We start from the raw sequence: 22,949 nt of genomic DNA, 5'->3' as shown, positions 1-22,949 counted from the left end.
AACAAATGACAGTAAAATCTTTGAAATGTCCATCTGTGTCTGTGGGGGAAACGAGCAGCAAACTTATGGAAAAGGAAGCCAGCTAAGGAGATAAGACTTCGACTTGAGAGGCTTTGTGATGATACAAAGATTCCTGGAAGGAGTAACGGGTAAGTCATTGCATCAGATTCAATATGTGTTGTGGAGCATGTGGAAGGAAAGGTAAAATAGTAAAAAAAAAAAAAAAAAAATGATTGCAGCTGAAAAGGTTAACAGATTGTAAATAGAAGTTTTTTGTTTTGTTTTTTAAGCTCTTTAGTGGAGCTTGAAAGTTAAATGTCATAGGCAATAAAATTAAAAAGCCAACAAAACCTACAAATTCTATAGGGACTGTGTGACCCAAAATGCAAATTATGCTCATGGTTTGCAGACAGCTTGAGTCCATCACAATCACCAGGTAAATGGATTTTAGAGGAGGAACAAAAATCCAAATAGGTACATTGTTAAGTATGGATCTTTCACAATTCAAGGATGCTGTATACATTACTCATCTCATTCCTCCCAAATCTTCACATGCATGAGGTTGTACATGATCTATCTAACCTTACCTTACTTATGTCAGCTAGTGCCATTAACCCACTGAGGCTTCATGATCCAGACACTGTAGCCTTGTTCAGTTCTTCAGATTCATGTTCCCTGCCTTAGAGTTGCACATGTGGTTTCCTCTGCTGAGAATGCTGCACTTCACCCATATCCCTCTGGATTAGTTGTTCTCCTCAGGGGACATTTGAAAATGTCTAGAGGCATTTTTATTTGCCACAGTTGGGCAAAAGTCCCACCAGTATCCAGTAAGTAAAGGCCAGAGATGTTTCTCTTTAAACATACTACAGTGCACAGAACAAATCCCCACAATAAAGAATTATGCAGTCCCAAGAATCAGTGCCAAGGCTGAGGCACTCTGCTCTATATAACTCATAGTTATCTGTCTTTCAGGTTTCACTTCTCCTGGGACGCCTTCCTTGATCTCCATGATTAGATTAGGAAGTTCAAGTCACCTTACATTTCTACTTTGTAGCAATTATTGCAATTGAAATTAATCAATTTTCTGTTTAAGTATGTATGTAATCCAGTCAAAAGAATAGCTGGAAGGACATAAAGAAAGACATTGTAATTCCAAGAGTTTGGGAGGCCTAGGTGGGTGGATCACGAAGTCAAGAGATCCAGACCATTCTGGCCAACATGGTGAAATCCTGTCTCTACTACAAATACAGAAATTAGCTGGGCGTGGTGTTGTGCCTATAGTCCCAGTTACTGGGGAGGCTGAGGAGCAAGAATTGCTTGAGCCCCAGAGGCGGAGGTTGCGGAGAGCTGAGATCACAGCACTGCACTCTAGCCTAGTGACAGAGCAAGATTCCGTCTACTGATAACTGAACAGGAAAATGATCAAATTCCAGGGAATAATGGAAACATTTTTATCATTTCCCTTAGTCAGTGCTATCATCTTTCAATGGATTCCCCAGTTCTTCCTTCCTTTACTTTTCTCCTTAAGAATCCAGATTCACTCAGAATGCCCTTGTCACTTACTCCCATTTCATTTTGAGGCTTCTTAAATCCAAGGCCCAAGACGGACATTTCAGTTTGTCCCTGGTCCTCCTGACATGACCCACAAACTCTTTTTAAAAATATTTCGCTAATAACAGTCACAACTTATGGATTGTCGTGGATGTGTTTCCATGGCCCTTAAACTTCCTATTTGAACAGGGATGAGAACAGAAATGAATGAAGTTCCAACAACAGTTCTTGCTGCCACATCCACTGGGAAGAAATAGATAAGATAAATTAGGGAGAAAGAAGAGTTCCTGTACCTGGAAGTCAACACACATGTTCAATCTTCACTCCCAAGTCCTAAATCCTACCTCACAATTTTCTTGCTTTCTCCCTTCACTCCAAATTACCATAGTACTGCTTTCTTATCTTATTCTATTTGGGCTCCTATACCAAAATATTATAGATTGGGTACTATAAAGAGAAATATATTCTTATAGTTCTGGAGAGTGGGAGGTCCAAGATCAAGGTGCCAGCAGATTTACTCTCTGGTGAGGGTCCCAGTTCCTCTTTCATAGATAGCCATCGTTTTCCTGTTCCTTCACATGGTGGAAGGGGTGAGGGATCTTTTGGGGGTCTCCTTTCCAGGGCATTAATCTCTTTTATGAGGGTGTTTCCCTAAAGTCCCACACTAACTAATCACCTCCCAAAAGTCCCACATCCCAAAACTCATGCTGGGGATTCAGTTTCGACATATAAATTTTGGTGGGAACCCAAACCTTCAGGCTATAGCACTTATTCTGAGCCTTATCCTTTCTTATTGCTACATATTTTACTTAGATGAACTTTCTCTAGGCTCCACAGCACAATGTGTCCACTCTATCCCAGCACCTATCATAATATGCTGTAATTGATATTTCTGGTGTTTCTTCCTATGAAATTGTGAGCTCCTGGAGTTGAGGAACCATGTTTTGACTATCTTTACGTACAACATATGAGCAAAATGGCCTTGTTTCTATTCTGAAAGGGCAAATATTTATTAGAGAAACTCACTCTATTTTAAAGCTGTAAGTAATAATCTTACTCATTTGTATTACAGTGAAACTCTGGTACATTTTGAGAAATTCTTTAGTTTTAAATCTCCAAAGACAATGATCTAACTATAGCACTAAAACTTATTTCATTCTTTGAATGAACATTCATAAAATTGGAAAAACAGTTGGTTAAGAAAGATATGGAAAAATACTTAACCTCATGAGTAATCAAATAAATACAACTTTAAAACAATTAAATACAATCTTTAGGTTTTTTTTAAATAAGATGAGACTATCTAGTGTTGGCAAGAGTGTAGTCACATAGCTATTCTTATTCATCTTCAAAGTGTAAATTGCTAAAAAGTCTTCTTAAAGGCAATTCAGCAGTAAGTACCAACATAACTGAAATACAACTGATATCAACAATAGAAATGGGTTTGTTGTGATTTTCAAAAAGTAATTCCGAAGTATCGCAGCTCTTCCTCATTTCCTTCCTTTCCCATTCCCTCTTCACTTTCCCTTTCCTCTCTTGTAGATGACATCACTAGAAACCAAGAAGATGGTAAGGCCTGGAGGTGGCAGAGCTGAAGAGTTCAGAGAAGGAAGCCTGATGAAGAAATACAATTCTAATGGTAAACCTAGGGAATCAGGAAATCAATTTAACTAAGCCAGCTTCAGTTATGGCTTCTGTACAATCCAGTATTGTAAACCCATTAAATAGAAAGTCATCATAAGAAACCATTGGGAATAGAGGTTAATTAAATACATAATTAGAATCTGGTTTCTCACAAAGTCCTGGGAGAGACTAAAACTAAAAATTTTTCACTTGCACAAAAAGTGGTCATTTGCTTTGCTTTGGGTATTCTAATACCCTCCAAATTTATCTTTTAAAACCCAACATAAGATCATTTTTTAAAAATCATTTTTTATTATTTAATAATTGCTGGAGACAATTCAGAATCTTTCTTACGTTTTACACAGTCATTGCCAGCTACTCTTTATCTCTGTGGCTCTTGATTCAATTCAATTTGGCAGGCATTTATGGAGTGCCTACTGTGTACCAGGCACCATGCTAGGTACAGTATGTAAACATGAGTGTGACACCATCTCTGTTCTTACAGAGTACATGACCCCGCAGAAGAAACAGGCACAAATACAAATGTTGACAGAAAAATAAGATGTATCACAATTGACTTAGATACCAACTCCCACAATGGCACAGAGGAGGAAGCGAGGCAGTGCTCCCTGGAATGACACAAACAAAAACAACAGTATCTGAGCTTGTTCTTGAAGGACTAGTAGTTTACCAAGCAAAATGGAAAACAGAAATTGAGTCCAGGTCTAGATATCAAGAAGCACAAAGAGACCCAGAAAAGACCATGGAGAATTCAAAGACCAGCAACAGGCTTCAAAAGCCTTACGTGAATAGGGCATGCAGGGATTTGTTGGAGGCAAGGGTGGGTTTGAGAGCTGGAGATGAGATTAGTGAACACCATGCCTCTCTCTTGTATTAAAGAGGCCACAGGGAAGACAAAGCTCAGTTGTATTCAACAAAGTCCACTCAGGTAGCACCATGAAGGAAGGGATGTAACAGAGACAGGGGAGTAGTGGAATCGGTCAAGAGGGAATTTCAAAGGTCAAAGATGAAAGGATGGCCCGGTGCGGTGGCTCACGCCTGTAATCCCAGCACTTTGGGAGGCTGAGGTGGGCGGATCACGAGGTCAGGAGATAGAGACCATCCTGGTCAACATGGTAAAGCCCCATCTCTACTAAAATACAAAAAATTAGCCGGGCATGGTGGTGTGCGCCTGTAGTCCCAGCTACTCCAGAGCCTGAGGCAGGGGAATCTCTTGAACCTGGGAGGCAGAGATTGCAATGAGCTGAGATCTCGCCACTGCACTCCAGCCTAGAGACAGAGCGACAGTCCGTCTCAAAAAAAAAAAAAAAAAAAAAAAAGAAAGAAAGAAAGGATGTGGGTCAAAAAGGAGTTTGGCATGAAGCATCAACAGGAAGCTGCTTCTATAGCAAATCTTAGGATTTGCTCAGAGAATCTGAGGGTCTGGGTGGAGGGTCTTAGTTTCATTTCATACTTGATATGCATGGACCCTTCTCCTCTCACCCCCAGCACATATGAAGGGGATGGACAGTGTTGGAACAAGATGGTCTTGGATTCAGAAATAAAAGGAGTCAGAAGCTGAAGACCTAAGGGTAACACAAGACGTCCAGGTTCTGAAAGCAGTGCAACTTGGAATTTTTGGAAAGTGAATTGACTTTCTGTCGCTGATTCTTTTTTATTTTAGGAAAATAAAAATTATTACTTTTTCTTTAAATGACAAAATTATATATATGTATTATGTACAGCATAATATTTTAAATATATATACATTTTGGAATAAGTAAGTTGAGCTAATTGACAGTACTTAATTTTTATTTTTAGTGGTGAGAATGCTTAAACTCTATTCTGTTAGTATTTTTTAAAAATACATATGTTGTTACTAACAATAGTCGTCATGTTATACAATAGACCTTTTGAACGTATACCTCTTCTCTAACTGAAAGTTTGTGTCCTTTGACCAACATCTTTCTAACATTCCCCCACCCACACTTCCCCAGTCCCCAGTAACCACCATTCTATGCAATTTCTATGAATTTAACTTCTTTAGATTCTACATATAACTGACATGGCAATATTTGTCTTTCTATGCTTGGCTTATTTCACTTAACAAAATGTCCTCCAGTTCCATCTGTGTTGTTGCAAATAGCAAGATTTCCTTCTTGTTTATGGTTGAAGAGTATTCCCTTGTGTATATATACCACAATTTTTAAAATTTATTCATTCGTTGATGGACACTTAGGTTGATTCCACATCTTGGCTACTGTAATGCTGCAGTGAAAGTGCAGGCATCTCTTTGGACATACTGATTTCATTTCCTTTGTAATATACGCCCAATAGTAGGGTTGCTGGATCATATGGTGGCCCTATTTTTAACTTTTCGAGGAATCCCGTAACTGATTCTAAGTTAGTAGGGTAAAATTAAGAACAGGTGTTTAATTTGTGTTCCTACAGAGATGTTTCTAGTAGTATGATTGTCACACGCAGCTGCTGGGGTCTGTGAAAGCACAGTTATAAGAGCTTGGGCATCAGCATCAGGCAATGAGAATCTGATTCCTGCTTCTTCCCTCACCAACTGTGTCATTTCCAGCATGCTATCTAACCTGTGTGAACCTCAGTTTTCTCCTCTATAAAATGGAGACGTGCATTAATTAAGTGTTGTTGAAGGCACAAATGTATAGCATTCATGAAGGTCTTAGTCTTCTACTTGGCATGTGGTATGCAATAAATATTGACTGGTTGATTTGGCCCACAAGTATTACAGTTCCTGATACTTGGAAAACTGATGTTTACCTTTTCAGTAGCTCTGATACCCATAGTTGATCCCCCTGATCCCCTGAATCCACAGTGATCCAATGAGTGAAATCAGACAAAGATGTTTATCTCCACTTTTACAAATAAGGAGGCAGGCTTAGGGGGCTACACAGAAATTCCAAAAGTTGCACAGTGAATACAGAATAAAACTGAGAATAGATTCCAAGTATTTAGACTAAGTTTTAATTGCCTTATAATGTATCGCCCATCCTTTGATATTTGTCTTCTTCCACAAATATTATTGAGTTACTGTGATGAGCTGATGCCTGTGGTGAATAGAGTATTCCATGTCCTGAGAGTGGAGGCTTAAGTATCTCACAATCCTGCGCTTCAAATCTCGCCCTCCTCCCATTTTATGATAAGAAATGTGTTGTATTCAACTCTCTCAGTGGAAACTAGTAGAGATCATGGCACAAAGTAAGTGCTCGTTAAATAGTCAATGAGATTATCGATCAATGGATTATTCTAATACAATCTGTTCTATGACAACTGTCTCTAGAATCGCAGGTACTGAGCAGAAGGAGGAAGCTTTTCTCTGCAGTGCCCCATAGGTGTGCAGTAATGCATGGGCTTTGAAGACAAATAGACCAGTTTTAAATCCCAGCACTGTGTGACTTTGGGCAGCATGAAACTCAGTGAACTTGATCTGGAATAAACTTTATTTGAAGTTCATTCGGAACTTCAATGTCTTTATCTGGAAAATGCAGCCAATAACACTTGCCTGGCAAACTTGTTTTGAGAATTAAATGAGTTTGCCAGTTGAAAGTGCCTAGGTTAGTAAGCTGTCACGCAGGAAGTGCCAGATCAATGGTAGTGATTATTACTTGTGCAAGGTACAAGAGGTGGCATCAACTTGAGATTCACAAATATACTAGGTATATAGTGGGACCATCACCCTAACCTGAATTATGGCTGGAATATCCCATTGGGTTAAGCCACACTCTGAACACAGGGTTCCTTCTCACATTGAGAAACCCTTTGTGAGCGTTCTCTTCACCACTGTACATGGGAAGGTAGGGACAAGTGCTGGCCTTCCACCACTGCTTCCTCTCACCTGGGGGGGTGGCTGAGTCATGCTGACTTGCACCCAGTACAGCTTGTGCCTGTGTCATTACAGTGCAGAGGTCTGCAGGCGCCACCAAAGTGAGTTCTGGCTTTTTATCCTCCTTGTTACAAAGGCCAGAGTCACACATACAACAGAAATGTAAACAAATTTTCCAAGCCTCTGTTTGTTCTCAAATTGGTCAATGTTTCCTGTCCCACTGCCCCCGAATTCCAACCCTCCACTCTAAACCTCAAAGACTAAAAATGCAAATAAGTGAAATCTTCAATAGTTATTGATTTGAAGAGAAACTTTGAGCTTGAAACCTTGAATTTTTTTTTTTTTTAGATTATTTGTAACACTTTAAGTAAAAACTTGGACAACAATTTAATTTCTGCCTATTTTTGAAAACGTTCATAGAATAATTGAACCCAGAAATATGAAGGATTAAAACCTAGAAATCCAATAAATAAAAAATGGAAACAATCTTAATGATAAATAAGAGGAAAATAATCAACTAAAATTGTGAAATTGTGACACACTTATATATTGTAATATTATCCCTAAAACAATGCTAGTTTTAGTGACATTAGAAAAATGTTTAAAATATAATGTTTAAAACAAAGACAGAAAACTCTGCATACAGCAGGATTCCAATTGTTAAATATGTTTAAAATGTACCAAGACTACTTCTATATATGATTATAATGATTATTATTTTTACCTGTTCTTTATGCATATCCACCTTTATACAACAAATGCTTAAAATCACATATATTCAAAAATGTTTGAAAAATGTAATAGTATAACTAATTTTCAATCGTCTTTGCCCTTGAAAGGGAGTTCTAAGACCAATCACTTCAGTAAGAACTTAACTAGTAAACACTTGTCTCTCATGAAGTTCTAGTCATTCTCATTGACATGAACAAGTTAAAGACTGGGCAACAAATGTGCTCATGAAGAGTCAAGTGCTGTCTGAGTTGCCGAATTTCTGGAGAACAGTATTGTATGGAATAAAATGAAAATAAAATCCTGGATTGAGAGTTAGGAAATCAAAGTGTTAATACTAGCTGTGCCACTAAATGGCTGTAGAGCTGGACTAGCTTACTTCCCCTCTTTGTTTTTGACTTGTTTCATTTGTAAAATGAGAAAAAATCATTCCTTCACTCATTCATTTATTCACTGCTTTAAGAAATGTTTCTCAAGGTTATCTTGTAGCTTGAGTACTGTTGTAGACACTGAGAACAGATCAGTGGAAAAAAACAAATGTAGCTCTTACCTTCAGAGAACTTATGGTCCAGTGGGGAAGACAAACCATGGATTACTAAGTAAGTATGTGTAATAGTGTCAGGTGCTGTGAAGGAAAATGAAGCCAGGTAAGGAGAAAGAGAGCAGCCTGCAAGGTCCCTAAGGAGGTGATTTGTAAGTAGATAACTGAGTGAAACATAGAAGCAAATCTTGCTGCAATCCAGAGGGGAGGGTGTCCCAAGCAGAGGGAACAGACTATGCAATATATGGGAAATGGAAGTGTGGCTGGAGTCGACACATTCAGGCAGAGAGTGAAGAAAATGAAAGTCAATTCTTTTCCCCTGCCGTTTAACCAAATAGAATCCATGGGAGAGCCTGTCAGCGGGCTCAAAATGCTCCCGGCGCACGTGAGCTCTAAAGTCCAAGGCCTTCACACAGGGAGTGCATTACAGGAACTTCATCAGTTCTGCCGTGATGCTTTGAAGGCCCGCTGTGCAACTATTAGCTGATCACATTTAACAAACAGTGACGCAGTCACCAGGCATGTTTGTGCCCAAGCAGGTGATGATTTTCTCTCCACTGACTCCAGTCAAGGACTTTTCGCTTCCAGGTTTCAGGCTCCAGGTGACGTTGGGCACAGAGGGTCAGGAGGAAAGTGAACAGGTCACGCACCGAGCAGGTGACATGATCAGTGCTCAGCTCACATTTCAAAGAGCCCACTTTTCCTCCTATGTGTCAAGCACACAGTTACTTTGAATGCTGCAGAGTAGGATGATTCATCAATTTCCAAACCCTTGAGAAAGGAATCATTGTTTAGATATTTTAAATGTTTTCCTACCCCTTACAGAGGTAGCTATAGCTCAGGAAGATGAACTGAAATGAAGGTAAGAACAAAAAAAGAAGCAATTGGTCTCATCTATAATTATAAGCCTTATCATTTATTGTGCACTAATAGTCGCATTTCCAAGCAGACATTATTAATTAGTGAAATAACGAGGCAATTTGCATTCACCCTGATTCAGAAAAATTCAAACTACTTCAACCGACCAAACATAGGTAACTCAGACTAATTGCTTTTTGCTTTTTTATTAGATGGGGAAACTGAGGCATAGAAATGGAATAGATCATGAAATGAAGTAAAGTAAAAGAAGTTTTAGTCAAAGCTTCATAGAAATCAGATTTTCATCAAGGATGAAAGTGAATTGGGATTATTTGTAGAGATGTATTAGAGTAGAAGAAGGTTAATCACTTTCTGATTAGGTTAACCTCTGAGTATCACCATCAGCTTTGACAGGTTATTTAAGCTCTCTGAGTCAGTTTTTCTTCCCATAAAATGGAGCTGTCAGTACTCGTCTGATATGCATGATTGTTCTGCAGAATAAATGATAAACCTGTGTGCTTGCAAAACAAAAGTGGGTTGTCATGTGAATGGATAGATATTGCCCAGAGCCCAGAAGAAACACCATTTCAGGAGCGGGGTGGGGAGGAGGCTCTGCATTAACCTAGAGTGTGTTGGGCTACATAGTTCTGGAAGAACTTCTATCCAGCAATCTGGGACCACACAACAGAAGGAAATTAAAATCAGCTTAAGAAAAGTGTGTGATGTCTAGTTGGGTTTCTAGTCTGAGGCATACGGAAGAATGCTGGCAGGTCTGTTTTCCACAAAAAAAAAAAAAGAAAAAAAAAAAAAGAAAGAAAGAAAAGAATACAGCCAGGAGGGTTTGGAACCAAGTGGTTCCAACCATATAGCCAACCATCCAATGAACTCATTCTGAAATGAGTTGATTTGTGAGAGCATTTGTAGGCCTGCTTTAACAGGATGGTAGGTTTGTGACACAGAGAAGCTCTCATGGCTAAAATGTTTAGCTCTGTGCAATTAGAACTGACAGCATATATCTAAAAAAATGGCATTCACAAGTACTTCATGCACTTTAGGAAAACATGTGTATTGGATAAATATAAATAGCACAGGTGGCCAGGAGTGTTTTCCTATGTTAGTTTCTTTTTGTTTTGTTTTGTTTAAACAAGGGTCAACCAGTCTTCTGAGGTAAAAGAGAAGAAACAATAAATAATCAGAGACACAATCTCATGAAGGCTCTTTGTTTTTTAAACTCAAAGAAACAGAAGCTGAGAGGTTTAGTCACTTCACTCAGATTACAAAGTGTAGACAGTGTTAAATCAGAATCCTGAGTCAGGGATCTTCCCTTCCAAGCAAGGTGTTTTCTTACTTCACCCAACATGGCTCTTCATGGATGCACCTTCCTGAGTTGCAGCCAGCTCCTCGGAGGGTAGGATGAATGTCACTTCTGAGTCTTAAGATCAGGCCATGATGTGGTTTGGCTATGTCTCCACCCACATCTCATCTTCAATTGTAGCTTCCATAATTCCCACGTGTTGTGGAAGGAAACTGGTGGGAGTTAACTGAATCATAGGGGCGGTTTCACCCATACTGTTTTAGTGGTAGTGAAAAAGTCTCACAAGATCTGATGGTTTTATAGGGGAAAGCAAAGCCTTTTTCCTTGGTTCTCATTCTCTCTTGCCTGCTGCCATGTAAGACGTGCTTTTCGCCTTCCAGCATGATTGTGAGGCCTCCCCAGTCATGTGGAACTGTGAGTCCATTAAACCTCTTTTTCTTTATAAATCACCCAGTCTCAGGTATGTCTTTATTGGCAGTATGAGAAAAGACTAATGCAGGTCACTCAGGATTCTCACCCCAACGAGAATAAAATGAAAAGCAAAGTGGTTAAGCAAAAGCAATATGCTGTTTGGACTTGGGGATCTGGCTGTGATCTCAGATAAGTCAATGAACTTCACTGAGTGTCAATTTCCTCATCTGTTAAATATGGATAATGGAGGCTACCTTGCTGATTTGTCTGAGCATCGAATGTTAAAAGAAAATAAGTGAAATACGTTAATAAAGAAGAAAACAGCAAAGAAACATCCCTGTTCTTTCTCGTTCTGTTTCACTTTCTTCTCTTCAATGCTATTATTTTATCATTTTACCCTCGTTCAATGGCATGAAAATAGCTTCTCATTTCATCTAGATCTTCATCACATATATTTGATTTGATTTGATTTTCTTTATTGGGCTCTAGGAGCATGAACACAGTACAGACTGCCTTATATTGGCCTTATCTTTCTTCAAGCCACACTCATCTTTCTGAATAACCTGAATGAAGGCAGGAAGCAGGATGACAAGAGGCTCTGCATCTTTCCCTATTTATCAGTCGGTAGGAATAATGTAAGGATTATATGTTTTTCTCCACCATGGACTGTAATATTCTATTCTATTGCCTTGAATTGCTTGTGATAAGGAGGGAGTGTTTGTTAAATATTATCTAGCTAATAGTACCCTTATTTGTATAGGGCACCTGTTATCCCAAGGTTTCACTTTACCCTACAAATATCTCATTATCTAAACGATACATCCCAGTGCCGCCAATAACCAAATCTCCTCCACAACCTTAGTTTCTAAAAGAACTAAAAGTTCTAGAAAGAATTCTTTGGTTGTGTTTCTAGGCTGTTTTCCCGCCCCTTGGAAAATATTGTGTCACATGTTGAAAGGAGACTTTATTTTTCTGTTGAGACCCAGGAAGCAATAAGGTCTGAGGTACTGGCTTGGGAGACAGGAGGTCCATGCTTTGATGGTGATTGTGGTGGTTATTTTGATGGTAACATACTTGATCACTTACCACATGGCTTGCGATTCTTATGTTTTAATTGATTTAATTCTAACCAAAATACAGGTTAGGGTATTTTTGATATAGGTAACACAAGAATCAACTAAGAATGGTATAAATAAAAGAGAATATTATTATCTCACTTAAAACACTCGTGATGGTAGGATGCTTTCAGGATTGGTTCCACACCTTGGGATTCTCCCCTCTTCACCCTGTTGGATTTTGCCTTCAGATGATTTCTCTCAATGAACACAAGGTGGCTATTGTAGCTCCGGGCATCATCATAACATGCAAAATTTAAAAAGGGAAATGAATATCTGTTTTTGAGCCCCTTTTTAAGAACAAGGAAAATTTCCTAAAAGCCCACTAGAGAACTTTTCTCCATGTGTCATTGAACCCATGTCCATTATTAAGACATTCACAGGCAAGAGAGGAAAGCTGCTGCACTTGGCTTAAATTGGCCAGTGTATGCCCACATGTGCGCGTGCACACAGACACACACACACACCCCATTCCACAGATAGCACACAGACTCTCATAAAGCAAAAGAATGCCAATTAACTCATCAAGATTAAGGTTCTATTAGCAGGCAAAAGCGGAAAGAACAACCATCAGCTAAGTAGCTATTGCTAGCCTGAGAAGCAGAGGTTCAGAGTAGTTATTAACTATATCAGTCAGGGTAAATTGACAACTGTGACAAAGGACTTTAAAATATTAGTGGACTAATAGAATGAAAATTTCTATCCTCCCATTCAGCTGGCAATAGAGAAAGAGAGGGAAAATTGTCCGTGGAAAGTTCTGGGTCAGGCCTAAAAGTGCTGCGTATCACTCAGCTCACATCCCATTGGGTATAACTCAGACCCCCGGCCACACAACTGCAAGGGAGAGAAAGAAAGGGGAGCACTCTCCCATGGTCACAGAGCAGGTGGCCCAGCAGAGATGTCATGCCAAGTAGGTCTTATGCATGGGTGAAGCCACGCTGCCTGTCATCCTGATAGTCCTCCTACCTGTGTGGCACTTTTAGCTATCAATGAATTTAATTTTCCTATCAACACATTTCCTGCTGAAACCATCTATGATAATTCCTGCCCTTATCATGGTACCTAAATTGTCCTTTTAAAACTCACTCCAGATCTTGCCTGAGGTCTCAATTTCCTTGACCTCTTGGATATTAGATATTATTGGCTCCCTGTTCTAGAACCATGACCTTTCCTCAGTTCTCAGACATTAACTATTCCTGTCTTTCTGCCAGTCCATCCTTTCCCATTACAGTTTTTTTTTTTCTCCTTCTTTCTGATCCCAGTTCTTTTCCCTCTACCCATCTCCCTGTGGACAACTCTGCCCATGATGATGGCTCCATTCTGATCTTTGTATTCACATCTGCAAAATGCACATTATTATTCTGAGCCTGTCACCTGACCATAGGCAGTAATTCAGATGCTAACATTATTACAATGACTACTGTTACCTATATTCACACTATCATTATTATTACTCCTACAAATGTCTTGGTACATATCAGATATTATGGTAAGTACTTTTCTCATTTTATCTTTTAAACCTCTCATAAATCCTAGGGATTTTTTCCCCACCCCTCACTTTTGTTTTAGGAAAGAAAGCTGAGGTTTATAGAGAAAAATAAAATGCTACTAAGTGGAAGAACAGGATTTCAAAACTAGACAGTCTGACTCCAAAACCAAAACTGTTAGCCCGTATGTGCAATTGCTTCTCAGACCTACAGGACTCTGCAAAAGATACTTAAGTTCCCTTCAAGTATCTCTGAGCTTGACCCAAAGCTAAGCACATAGTAAGTGTAGACAAGTGCTAAATACAAACTCATCACACCCAACAGCAAGTAGATCCTCTTCTGACAAAATCTGCATCTCCTAAATTCTTCTTTTCACTATTTTTTCTCTAATTATGTTTATATTGTTTCATCCTTGTTGATACATGCTCTTAGAGACATGGACAATGGCATCAGCTACAATTTATCAAACACTTATCCTGTTCCAGACAATGCTCTTCACACTCTAACCCTATGAGATTAGTCTCATTATTATTCCCATTTTACAGATGGGAAACAAGCTTAAAGACTGAATGGATGAGATGGGGTAATCACATAGAAGTTCAACTCTACCATCCACATTCCTATCCTTTAAGTTCTATTGCCTGTGGCAATGCCACTAACTCCAGTACATTTGTTTCATAGAGTCTCTTGAGGCTGTGTTTGTTCCTTCTTAGTCCTCTTGCCAAGACCCAGAGTAAATTCTCAAGTATCTGATTACAGAAACAGCCTCCTTGCTAAGCTATAACTAGTCCCCTCACCCTTTTAAATTAATGTTAGTAGATACCATTATTTTAATTGACCCCATTATCTGCTCTCCTGGTGTCTATTAATAGCATTTTCCAAAATCTTCACTCTGTATTAGTCAAATGATTACTTGTGTCTACATAGGACATATTTATCATTCTCTCCATTATTTAAGCTTAGTAAGGAATATTGGGTGGGGCTTTCAAAGCACCCTGCACATCAGACTATGAGGAATCCAGGCATCATCTCCCAGGATTATTCTCTTTGTTTCCTCAATCACTTTCTACTTTGTTGACTCTTAAGGGGCACCCAGTCAGTGTTTATGTGAAGTACTTAATCAGTAAAAAGAACACAGACTTTGCATTTATCCATTCATCCAACAACCGCCACCCAATAAATTGACCACCTGCTAAGTGCTAGGCTCTATCACATTACCTGGATGGATATCATCAGAATTAAATGAGGTAATAGTCAAGTCTTGGCTGGGCACAATGGTTCATACCTGTAATCCCAGCAGTTTGGGAGGCCAAGGCGGGAGGATGACTTGAGGTCAGGAGTTCGAGACCAGCCTGGTCAACATGGCGAAACCCTGTCTCTACTAAAAATACAAAAATTAGCCAGGTGTAGTGGGGCACACCTGTAGTCCCAGCTACTCGGGATGCTGAGGCGTGAGAATCACTTGAACCCAGGAGGTGGAGGTTTCAGTGAGCCGAGGTCATGTCACTACACTCCAGCCTGGGTGACAGAGCAAGACTCTGTCTGAAAAGAAAAGGAAAGGAAAGGGGAGGGGAGGGGAGGGGAGGGAAAGAAAAGAAAGGAAGGAAGAAGAAAGAAGGAAGGAAGAGAAAGAAAGAGAAGGAAAGAAAGAAAGAAAAAGAAAGGAAGAAAGGAAGAAAAGAAAGAAAGAGAGAGAAAGAAAAGAAAGAAAGAAAGAAAGAAAAGAAAGAAAGAAAGAAAGAAAGAAAGAAAGAAAGAAAGAAAGAAAGAAAGAAAGAAAGAAGAAAGAAAGAGAAAGAAAGAAAGAGAAAGAAAAAGAAAGGCGGGAGGGAGGGAGGGAAGGAAGGAAGGAAGAAGGAAAGAGAAAAAAGCCTTTAGAATAGTTCCAGGCACATAGTAAGTGAACTATACATATATAAGTATGAATCCCCATTTCCTCTGGAATAAATGAATATGTCAATGAATTCTCAAACTTACTGTTTCTTATCGTGTTGTTAAGCTGTGTCTCTTCACCTGGTACTTTGCACTGGCTAGTCCCCCAAACCTGCCGCTTGGTGCATGGAATGATTGTGATACCCAGCCAGTTTTTCTCCAGTATGGATCCTGCCAACTTTTGGTTTAGATTCTGCCTACCAGCCCTGCATTATTTTTACCTAACATCGATCCAACAAATATTTATCAAGTGTCTACGATATTCCTGGCACTGGGCTGGGCTCTGTAGATACAATGGTAAGCAAGATGCTTATGACCCCGAAAAGAAAGAAGCAGTAACAATTAGGTGTAAAAAAGAATATGCTTGTGAAGTCTAGGGTACAATGAAAGAACACACTCAAAGCAAAGCACAATCTATCCATAAAACAGTATTTGTCTTTCCTATTTGCCTGAGGAAACCTTTCCTTTTCCTTACACCAGTTCAATCCTACCCATTTTAGGATGCTACTGGGTATAGCTACAGAACACAACCCAAAACAAAACCTAAAATGACTTCAGTAGCATAAGACAAAGTTCGTTTTTGTTTTTGTTTTTGTTTAGTTCATGTGATTGCATAGTCCAGGGATAATTGATTTTAGGAGAAGCTTCATCTTATAACTCAAGGTAGGACCTAGAATTGCTTTCTCTCCATTTCTCAGCTCTAATTGTTCTGCATTTACTCCATTTTGGAAACCTCCTTCTCTACTGGTCTCGAAATTATTGTTATTGTCTGCCAAGGATGCACGCTTCCTGGTTCACAAACAGCAAGGAGGAGTGTATCAAATAAAAGTGCTGCGTTTTGTCTAATTAGCACTGCCCACCCCCATAAGTACTGTAGCTACTGTATGGGTAGACAGAAGAATGTATGTTGAGTAGGTAGTACTGAGCCACATGCCCCACCTCTAGACCCAGGGATGAGGTCAGCTTACCTAAATTATATGGTCTGCCTGAGAGAGGAGTCATGTATAGGAATCATGCACATTTCTTCATATTTAAACTTATTGCAAAATTGCCATACAATTTGAATTTCAATCTTAACCCCCACCAACAGCAAATGAAGGTTGTCATTTCTCCACATTCTCATTAACACTTGGTATCTTTTGAACCGTATTAATGCTAATACTTAAAGAAGTGAAATGGAATCTTACTGTATGTGGGTTATTCTTGTCTCCTTTGTCATAAATTGCCAGTTTAAATAATTTGACTATTCTAAAATTAGGTTTTCCCCCATCATATTTATTTTGCACACTTGTTTTATTTCTCTGTTGCTTTTTTTGCAAATAATTTTTATCAGTCTGTGTCTTTCCGCTTTGATGTTAATGCATTTATCATACAGATGCTTTGAATTTCAAGGTATCCAAAGTTATTAATCCTTTTCTTCACGATGTGGTCTTTTTGTGCCCTATCTAAAAACTTCTTTTCTTGCCAAAGACAGTAAAAATAATTTTCTATATATTTGCTTATAAGTTTTAAGGTTGTTTTGTTAGTCACCTCTAGTTTCTTCATTCACCTGGAATTCATTTTTGTGAATAATGTGGAGTAAGGACCTTATTTATTTGCTTATTCACTACAATTTGCATAGTCAATTTTTCTAGTCCTATTTATTGGCAGGTCTATTCATTCCTGATTTTTTTAATGTACTAAGTCTTTGCTTCTAAATGAGTCTAATTCTGGGTTCTATATCTATTAACATTATTTTGTGTTTTCTAACTTACTTTCTTCTTTCATGCTTTTTTTTTCCTCCTTCCCTTTTTTCACATTGGTCAGATTGTCTTTATTTCTTCCCCTTTCCTCATGCTCTACTGATCTACATTCTGTTCTTTAGAGCCATTCTTAACATCACACTTAACCTTGATTTAGCAATGTCAAAGTTCACAGCAGATATACCTATCCCCCAGGGCAATAATAATAATAATAATAACATTTTAGAACACTTTAACACCTATCATCCCCTTTTATCTTTCATGGTGTTGGTAACTAGTATTCTAGTTCCATCCTTTTTGCAACACTTTAGTAATCATTTTGCTGTTTTCTACAATAAGCCTTATTTAGATTTATCTATAGACTTCCCAATTTATTGGCACATAATTGCTACTTGAATTCTTCTTGTTCATCTTTTCAGCACTTTGCAAGCATTTTTTCACTGGTTTCTAATGTCCATTGCTACTGTCAGTCTAATCGTTGCTCTTTACTCTATGCTTACTTTTACAGTAATCTCTGTGTGTGTGGCATTCTTTATTTCTCCATGGTATGTCTAATTGAGGTTTGTGTTTGCTTTATCTTCCACAGAATTCAGTATGTTTCTTTATTCTGAAGACTCATATATATCTTCAAGTTGAGGAACTTCTAAGGCATAATTTTTCAAATGTTACTTTTCCCCCACTCTCTCTACTCTTTCTCTCTCTTTGACAACCTACTGGATACATATTGAACAAACTTATTCTGTTCTCAATATGGATTAGCTTTTCTTTGATCTTTTCTGTCTTCATTTTTGCTGAACCATGTTCTTTTAATCTCTTTAGGTCTATTTTGACTAATTCTTTATTCTTTTGTATCTACATGTTGTGTAACTCTTCCATTGAGTTTCTCCCTGCTGCCACAACTACATATTTTTCATCTTTAGAAATTATCTTTTATTTTCTTTTTACAATATGCATCTGTGTTTTTGCTCACAGTATATATTTTTTTTCATTTTGGTTATAATCCTTTTTTATTTATCTTTAATACATTTAAATAATCTTTACTTTATAGCCCCTCTCTGATTGTTCTATTATATTGAATTATTGAAGTACTATCGCCCCAGTGAGTTGTGTCTGCTGGCTTGTCCTCATGGAGCATCATTTCCTTAAATGGTTTATAATTTGTGATTTTGAGCTCATGTTCAGTAGAGATTGTTTCTTTCACCATTAGGATCACACAGGCTGAGAGAAACAGCTGGGAGGAAGGTGAGGGAACTGGTGACATGTAGCCTTGAGAACAGATTGGAAAGAGACATGGCAAACATTCACTCATGACCATACAGTGGAAGTAGACATTTTCTGTGATGCTTCCGAAATGCAAAACATATGCCATCAATTATTTAGCATTTTATATTTTCTTACATAGTGATAGCCAGTTGTTTCATGGGTCTAAACTAGTTTTTATTTCAGTAATTCTGTTTAGAACTTCTATACCTATGGAAACTGTAAATTTAGGCCCTTAACCTCAAGTGGTATAGCCTTGTGTTTTGATTTCTCTTGAGAGACATTTCTTTTCCATCCAGGGAACTGGGGAGAGAAAAATCTTTTGTTGTTTCTGTACATCAGCGTTTAGTTTTTCTAGTATCTTTCTAATGTAAGTGGAACTCCTTATAAGATCTTGTATCTGCAAGAATATGTTTCACCTCTGCACTGTACTCAGGCTCTAGCTTTCATCTTTTTGATCCCATAGAGACATTTAAATCTCAGCTATCAATCATGAAAGCCTATGTCTGTGCCTAGTATTCATTAACAAGTTGCCACAATGCCAACTCAGATACTTCCCACTGTGACCAATTTAAATTTCTTCTAAATTTTGGGTATTTTGAAATGTACACTTCTTTAGAACTTGGCTTTGTTTCTTTAAAAATGCTTATTTTAACCACATTTATATGAATTTTGTGTGAGGCTATATTACTATACTTCATTTTTATGTTATTAAATGTTAAATCTGAAGGTACATCTATCTATCTCTCTATCTTATCTATTTATCATCTACCCATCCACTTATCTATATCACTCAGGAGACTGTGAGTTCCTTATGGGCCTGAATTTTACCTTTTTTAAGCTAGTTAACAAACACAAATATTGCTAACTTCTTACTCTCCCACAATTAGGAGTATTATTAAGCAATAAACATTCTGCATTCCAATTTTCTTATCTAAAAATGGTGATACTAATACCTACTTTTTAGAAGTGTTACGCAAATGAAAGAACAAATTCATGAAAAAAATTGGCACAATGTCTAATATGTAGCAAAACAAAACAATAAACAGAAATGGAAAGAAAAAACTTCAATAAATGCTAATTTGTATTATTAGGAAGTTTGTTAAATGGGTAGATGAATAAATAAAAGGGTCTTAACAATTCACATACTAAGAGCTATGCATCCCAGATTCTACAAAGCAGACTTTTTTCTCAGTAGGGAGAAATGTGATTTCATTCTACAACCAAAGGCATGTCAGCCTCCCCTGGTATCCAAGTCCTAGAAAGCACTGAGGCCAAGTTGCCTGGCCTTGAGATCCAGGTAGCATTCCCTGGCTTCCCTCCACCCCATTATTGAGCAACTACTCTTTGATACTTTCTTGCTTGTCTTGCACTTCTTGCAAGTGTGCTAGAATTACAGAAATAATAACCTCCCACTCTCCTTTGGGAATATTGTCACCCCGATATAATTTGCCATGCTACTGATACGTAATCACAATGTCAACTTTTTCTTTTATTGGAAGAAAAGGAGTAATTTGGGTTAACAGGTCTCAGCGTAGAGAAATGAAGCTGAAGAGTAAAAGAATTTGAAGGAGGCAGCTCTTCTGGGGAGATCTAAAAACCCACTTCCCATTGCATATGCAAGGTGCTTAGGTTGCATTCTAGGTGTTACCTGCTCATCAAATGTTTCCACGCCGTGGCCTCATCCAGGTTAAATCTTTCGGTTTAAATCTTTAAAGTTGTCTCTTCTTAAAAGAGAGGGGAAAATCAGAGTCGTATCTCATAAAGGGTGTCTCATTTGGGAAATGGAAATGAGGCTTTGTGACCAGGGGGTGGGGGCAGTCAGGGCTTGGAACAGGCCTGTGACTTTCTCCTTTGGGTTTTTCCCACAATGACCCCGGCAGCCACTCCATGTGACCTCTGGCTAAAGACATGAGAAACAGCTGGGAGGAAGGTGAGGAAACTGGTGACATGTAGCCTTGAGAACAGATTGGAAAGAGACAGGACAAACATTCACTCACAACCGTACGGTGGAAGTAGACATTTTCTGTGATGCTCCCCAAATGCAAAACATATGCCATCAATTATTTAGCAAGCATTTACTGAACACTTTCTCTGAACGAGGCTCTGTGCCAGCAATGGAAATACTAGAGAAAATGTAATACGAAGTGAATATTATATGCCCAGTGTGCAAAGCGTTTTATTTTTACTCTGTCACTTAATTTTCACAATACTGCAAAGACAATATTGTCTCATATAGGTAAGAACTGTATTATGCTGCTTTCCAGTTGCCAGAAAACCAAGTTTTGCCCTGTGTGGAAGTTACCGTGATTTAATTGAAGACAGTTCAGCATTGTAGCTAGATAAGCATAGGTTTGTTGCCCCCCTCTCCTACTTATTAGTTTTGTTACCATCGTCAACTTAGTTCCAATTCTTCTAGGCTCAATCGGCTCATGCATAAAATAAGGAAGATAATAACTATTTTGGAGGATACTCACAGGATTAAAATAAGATATATTAATACATAAGCATATTAAAGGTTAGCATTTATTGACCACTTTCTTTAAGTCAGACATGTGCTAAACCCGTTATAAACATCTTATTTAATCCAGCACTTCTAAAGTACAAATAATTCCAATTTCTTTTAAAGAAACTAAGGTTCATAAAAATTAGTTTTTTGCCAAAAGCCATAGTGCCATAGCTGGCATCCCAAGCTCATCTGCCGTATGCTACTGTGTCCTTACCACTGTCCTCCAAAGGACTAGAAAAGCCTGAAAAGTAGTGAAAATATTCACCATTTCTTGAGGTTTTGTACAAGTGGTTCTTGCATTGTAAAGGAAGTTAGATGAGGTAGTTTCAAAAGTCCCTTTCAACTGTGAATCATGTTTCTATAAAACAGATTTCCCAAACCACTAGGTTAGAAATAAGCATGTGTTGGCCAAATTTGTCTTGGTATGAGTTAAAAACCACAGAGTGCTGCATTGCTTATGACAGAGACATATTGGTACTAAGTCTTCATAAAAAAGATGTCTCGGCCCAATCTCTAGACCTGCTTCTTAGACCTTTGCATTTCCATTCCTGACCCATCACTAATCTCTGCCCACACTTGTAAGCACAGCCTCCTGGAAAGCTCCAGCATGCTTAACACACAGTGTCTAAGTTCTCAGCCAGGGGTCCACACTGGCCCTGGACACTGCCTCTTCCAAAACTCCACCCTTGAGTCACTAGGAATTTGGTCTCATTCACTGACCATTATTACTTCTTATCCATCCAGGCACCCCATGTCACTCACCTCTATGCCTGTATCATTAGAGTAGGAGGAGTTAACAATAGAGAATACATAGTTCTCCCAACCCCAGTCACCACTCAAGAAATGCATCCTAGGAAGACATGCTCACCACAAAATAACTTTGTTTCAAGCCACAGGCTTCCCTATAGAGTAGGCACCTGGAAGCCATGTCTATATTATAAGTGACCCACCTGATTTTCTTGCAGATTTGAGTTGGCTTCAAGAGAAACAAGGATCTTTAAGCATAAGTGAATGATGGGGAAAGGAAAACAGTCACTGCCTTCACATAGAGAACATTGGAAATTCTATATCCAAAACTTTCATTTTACACTTGTAGAAACTGAGAGCCAGAGAAAGAAGAACATACTTGTCTAAGTGTGTCACCCTTATTTCCTACTTATTTTGTTTTTTTCTCTGCCCTACACACTGATAGACACACATTCTTGCACATGCACTCAAAGATTCACATACACACAACTTGAAATTATACTGTCTAAAGAATCACTTGGGTAAGTAAGCCTCAAGTATTAAAATGTGATTATTTTATATCAGGTTAAACTGCCCATCAAATATATATTTTTAATTAGATGAACTTCCTCCTTACAGCACATTGCAGTTGGGAAAAAAAGGAGAATTTTGAGCCTATCTGATTTTGGTTTGAATTGACATTGCTGTATTCATTCACTGTGACCTTGGGTGACTTATTTAATGTCATTGGGTGTCATTTAGGACTGTTGAGAGGATTAAACAAGTTTCTATAGGTGAAAGTGCCTATCCTCTGGCTAACACATAGCAGAGTATGCAACAAATATAAGTGTCTTTCCCTGAACAGAGGTTCAGGACTCTCAGGAAATAGGGTTTTGGTAAGTGCTGCGGTGAGGTGAGTTGAAGTAAACAGACAAGAGACCAACAAACCCTCGACAACAGACCCATATTTGGGCTAACCACACCCGAATTCACAGCAGCATACAAGTAAAACACACGAAAGGAACAAAAACATAGCTTGTTGACCTGCAGGTGATGGATATATTTCTAGAAATCCAAAGTAGAAGGCTCTCTAGGCTCCAAAATGTGGAAAGGTATCCATAGAGGGTATTAGACACAGGCTGCCACACGTATCTGACCCCTTCAGCTCTGCAACTACGGCTCTTAGAGATGCAGAAACCCCAGGACCTTCCTTAAGGCTGAAAAAGAGCAGGAGTCCCCATTGTCTTGTAGAACCTGGGAATCCAGGGGTCACTAGTAGCCTTTGCCAGGGTGATCT

General features: G+C 38.6%; 3 long non-coding RNA genes across 4 annotated transcripts in view; 1 reads left to right on the top strand and 2 right to left on the bottom strand.

The window, feature by feature from the left end:
- LOC144330638 (uncharacterized) lies at nucleotides 1-9,687 on the top strand. Its single transcript, XR_013396973.1, has 3 exons — nucleotides 1-149; nucleotides 3,094-3,190; nucleotides 4,684-9,687. It is a non-coding gene; the product is annotated as an uncharacterized LOC144330638 (long non-coding RNA).
- The window catches only part of LOC114680334 (uncharacterized), a 64,247-nt gene that overhangs the window by 2,877 nt on the left and 38,421 nt on the right, over nucleotides 1-22,949 (bottom strand). The window contains exon 1 of one of the 2 annotated variants that reach the window (XR_003732536.2): nucleotides 8,307-8,439. The exons of the other annotated variant lie outside the window; for it this stretch is intronic. This is a non-coding gene — a long non-coding RNA (uncharacterized LOC114680334). Of the gene's footprint in view, nucleotides 1-8,306; nucleotides 8,440-22,949 lie in introns of those variants that run through there. 2 annotated transcript variants of the gene reach the window in all.
- LOC144330636 (uncharacterized) lies at nucleotides 12,069-16,233 on the bottom strand. The gene is made up of 2 exons (XR_013396970.1): nucleotides 15,461-16,233; nucleotides 12,069-14,864 (listed from the first exon to the last, which is right to left on the bottom strand). It is a non-coding gene; the product is annotated as an uncharacterized LOC144330636 (long non-coding RNA).

Source organism: Macaca mulatta, chromosome 8 (assembly GCF_049350105.2).
Source record: "Macaca mulatta isolate MMU2019108-1 chromosome 8, T2T-MMU8v2.0, whole genome shotgun sequence".
NCBI classification, from domain to species: Eukaryota; Metazoa; Chordata; class Mammalia; order Primates; family Cercopithecidae; genus Macaca; species Macaca mulatta.
The sequence above is the reverse complement of the archived record's forward strand: the minus strand, read 5'-3'. Positions and strand labels throughout refer to the sequence as shown.